The sequence below is a fragment of the Mytilus trossulus genome, chromosome 3, assembly GCF_036588685.1.
Source record: "Mytilus trossulus isolate FHL-02 chromosome 3, PNRI_Mtr1.1.1.hap1, whole genome shotgun sequence".
NCBI classification, from domain to species: Eukaryota; Metazoa; Mollusca; class Bivalvia; order Mytilida; family Mytilidae; genus Mytilus; species Mytilus trossulus.
This window is the reverse complement of record NC_086375.1, coordinates 64093149-64098154: the sequence shown is the minus strand read 5'-3', so window position 1 is coordinate 64098154 and position 5006 is coordinate 64093149.

Genomic DNA, 5006 nt, shown 5'->3' with positions numbered 1-5006 from the left:
TATATATTGCTACACACATATATATATACTTCATTTATGTCAAACATCGCATTTTAAAAACATCTTAGTATTCGTGTGAATTACGTTACCTGATTGATGCTTTTCCAATGCAGAGTAGTTCAGTTAATGAAATGAAATTATGGACAGATTTTTTTTTAAATGGAATAAAATATGTACTGATATTGATTTGAAAAATATTTCTAGCATTCAATTGCGATTATATATTATGTATTCAAACGTGAAAAATATGCATTTCAATGTCTTAAAAAACATCAGAAGATAATTTATTATGACGTCGGAAAAATTCTGGGGAAAAAAATTGAGATGCAAAATGTCTTTTAAGATCGATGTTTTTCGAAAACTTATATGTGATTGAAGTTTTTAATATCTTGATTTATGATTATCTTGGATTGTCATATTGGTAATTTTTTTACAAAGATTAGAGCAGAGCAAGTAACGTAAATCACAACACGTAATAACGTGGTTCAAATGAGTTGCTGAAAAAAATATAAAATAAGACAATTTGGTGCTCATAATAAAAAAATTAGAAGTTGAAATATACCACTTTGAAAAAAAAAATCAGTTATAACTGTGAAAGTGTTCGGATGATTCTCGCCGTTTTGGTAATTGCTATGGTCCCATTTAACTGATTTTGGCTGTTCAAGGGCGTTTCTGATGTTGCCCAAGTTCCCATAAGTGCGTTTCTATTAGTTATCGTCCGGCATCAATGATAAGATAGAACGACATCGTAAAACGTTGGTTTCTCAACTTATGTAAAAAATCAACACCGCGTGCTTTGTTTTCAATTGTACTGAACAGTTCGACCCTAGAAATTACTGTCCTAAATAATGCGGACTATAACTTATCTAAATTTACCATGTGCCGATTAATAAAGTATTTTTGTCTTATATTTAGTAAAAACTGACCCGTAAATAATACTTTACTGCGATACCCTTAATTTATTTATAATACCGTTACGGAGAAGATCAACTTCTGGCCGATATAATTTGGGGCGAGATTGTCACCTTGACGTTCGTGTACTGGTAAAAACGTCATCAAAATATGATTACGCTGATGATGGAGGACCAAAGATGCAGATATTTTCAGATAAGTGCATTAATAATTTAATTTAACATGTGTATATGTGTTTATTATGATTATAAAAATAATTTATTAGGGAATTATGATTTTTATGGTTTTTATTTGAGCAAATCAACATCAGAAAGTCTGAAAGCGTAAACTGAAAATATCTATTTTTAACATAAACAATGAATAAACTTGTTGTCGCATAACAGGCATAACTAGTAGTAGGTATATAAAAATTAAATTCAGTTGTGTGTATGTTTATTTGGTGAAAATAGTAAGTCGCTAGTTATTTATCTTCAGGGGATAAAAAAAGGGGGAGGGTAATTAATTTGCCAAAAAAATTAAACAGCCTTTCAAGACTTCATAATTATTTGGACTATCTTCCAATCTACTGTTTAAGTTTCTATTTAATTTGTTGCTTTCAAAACGTATTGAACAAATGATTCTTTGTGGATTATTTTGATACTTTTAGGGGATTTAATGATAGTTTCAAATGGAGCTGCCAAAGGAACAGATTGCATGCAGATATTCCAGTTACCATAATTTACTCAGCAATACTAGTTGGAAGTACAGAGACAGCAAATTAATTATCAGAAAGTAGAACATGACATGTATCCTTTTGCATGAATAACCCAGGAATCCCAGTGGCAGTGCAATTTGAATTGGTACTTGTATACCTACTGGGATTTATTTTTGGGATCCCGCTTTTTTTCCCGGGAATCCCAGTATATTTCCATTGGGATTTACATCGGGATCCCACTTCTTTATCGGGAATCCCGAAATTTAATCCCAATACATTTACAGCGGGATTCCGACTTTTCAGCGGGAATCCCGAAATTTTATCCCAGTGGGATCCCAATTGAAATCCCACAATATCCCAGTGGGATGCCAGTATATTTCAACCGGGATATACATCGGAATTCCCGGACTTTGGGCGGGATTCCCGAAATTTTATCCCGGTGGAATAAGGTGGGATCCCACTTGGAATCCCATCAAAATTCCAGCCGGGATTCCAGTGGAATTCCAGATTTATTTTCTCTTGGGCAAGTATCAGAGGAGAAGATTTTGGTAAAAGATTACAAAAATTTGAGAAAAATTGGTAAAATTGACTATAAAGGGCAATTAATCCTGAACATAAACTGATTATTTGGTCATTTGACTTGTTAGTAGATCTTACTTTACTGAACATTATTGCTGTTTACAGTTTATCTCTATCTATAATAATATTCAAGATAATAACCAATCAAAGTGACGGAAATCACTTATGGAAAGATTAGAAGAGTAGTTTGAATTATTTCATATCATGCATATTAAGGTGTGGTGGGGGGAAATGAACATTTATAAAGCACTATTGCTGAAAATTGCATTAAAAGCATGTCTTTAGAAGGAAACATGCTTTTCCAGTAAGAGGATAAAATGAGCTCAAATTAAATAATATGGGTCTCTTAATTTGCACAATTTTATTTAACTGCAGTTTATAGCATATCGAAATTATGTTTCCGGTTCTGAACATGTTTAAAAAAAAATTTGTAAGGGTTCCGCGGAACCCAGTGTCTCGCCTACTTTTGCTGTAAATCGCAGGCTCAACAAAATTTGAGGAAAAAAATCAATAAAAATATTCCTCTTGATACTATCTTTTGATTGTAAGAAGCTTCTGTCCATGTTTGGTAAAAATCTAATAAATGTTTTGGAAACTTTAACTGCAGACTGTATGTAATGTTAACTGGAAGAAAAACTAAGTCCATTTAAAAGTAAAATACGGAAAAAATGGATTAATTTTTTTACAAAATTTACTTCTGGATACTATCTTATGATCATCAATAAGCTTCTGTCCAAGTTTGGTACAAACCCAGGATAGTTAAAGAAAGTTATTAAAATTTTAAAATTTTAACCACAGAGTGAATGTAATGTTTCCCCGCAGAAAAACTAAGTCCATTTAAAAATAAAATACGGAAAAAATGGATTTATTTTTTTACAAAATTTACTTCTGGATACTATCTTATGATCATAAATAAGCTTCTGCCTAAGTTTGGTACAAACCCAGGATAGTTTGAGAAAGTTATTAAAATTTTAAAAACTTAAACCACAGACTGAATATTATGTTTCCCCGCAGAAAAAACTAAGTCCATTTATAAGTAAAATACGGAAAAAATGGAATTTCATTTTCACAAAATTTACTTCTGGATACTATCTTATAATCATAAACAAGCTTCTGTCCAAGTTTGGTAGAAATCCAGTACAGTTTAAGAAAGTTATTAAAATTTCAAAAACTTTAACCACAGAGTGAATATTTGTGGACGCCGCCGCCGACGGAAAGTAGGATTGCTTAGTCTCGCTTTTTCGACTAAAGTCGAAGGCTCGACAAAAACAAAAAAATGCAAATAAAAAATTCTTCTAGTATATGTTACCAACTATCCTTGTAAGACATAAATCTAGACCAACAGCTAAAAACTTTAAATTTTCAACAGAAATAATCTAAAAATGTTGTTTTTGGGGCATTTTGAATATTGAAACAGAGGTTATATGGCATTGAAGATTAAAAAGTTTTAGAGTGCCTTTTGATCAGCTAGGGGATTGAAAATGCACTTTTTCAACGTAAACCAATTAAAAAACTATCTATTGAAATGAGGATTTTTTCTTCATGGCAAAAATATATATTCACTTCTAATAAAAATTCAAATCTGACTAAAATAGACATTTAATGTTTGATGGGAAATAAACTTATAAACCAGCAATTGTTTGTTAAAATTAAAAGTTTTAAAATTTTAAAACTGTTTCAAGCCAATTCCTGATAAAAAAAAAAGTGAACTAATCTAAATTGTTGATTAATTACAGATGATAATTGGAAATTTATCAAGTAAATAATAGGCATTACTTGAATACCTATATTCATATCTATATTCGTATTTATTTTTTTATAAGGTCTTATATAATCCATTAATCATTTATCTTTCAGATGTAATTTACAGAATCACTTTATGTAATGTAGATCAAAAGTAATTGGCAATAAATAAATCTATCATCCTTATAAATATCAAACATCTAACATACACAGTTGTGTATTCAGTTATGAGGTCAAATGCTTGTGTATTAAGAATTATATGTATATTTAGTAGTCTGTATAGTTATGTAAGACTGAGGTTGATAGGTAATGTGGTCAATTTGATTGGCAGTTAAGGAGGTGGGGCATTGTTATTAAAGGTCCACCATGTCTCTGATTGTTTAGTTATAATGACAGTTGTCAATCATACTAGTTGAATCAATACCCACTTACCTAATTAAAATGTTTTTAAAAAGACAGCACATCAACACACCTTAATGACATACATTCTTGAATGAACTGCTCGAATAATATACCAAGTTTTTTTCAGTTTATATGTGTATTAGGCCACGGATTTTTTATTTGTTGGTTTACGGATTTTCCCCATAAAAAAGTCGGGTCGGTCGGTCGGAAAAAAAATTAAAAAAAATATCTTTCAAAACAGAAAAATATGCAAAATAGATATATATTTCACCTCACTAACAAAATGTTTGTCTTATTTGCTGTTTTGTCATCATTTCTTAACATTTAGTTCGATGAAAAATTATTGATCCGTGATCATGAACATTGCAGGACATTGTGTAATAACTTCCTGTAAAAAAGGGGGGTAAACGGACAAAGACGAAATTAAATGGTCATTTCACAAACAAGAAAAAGAGATTCGCGTAGCTCTCAATCAATTCCAGAAAACTTGGTAAATAATGATCTTCAGTCACAAAAACTGATATAGATTAGAAAACAAATGTAAAAACGTCGTACAAAAATAAGTTTCAACACACGTGTCGAAAAACGGAATAGACTCGTCCACTGGAAAAATGACAATATCGGGTTAATCAGTTGTCATGCAATCCGGTTTTTATCCCAATTATTGATATTGATG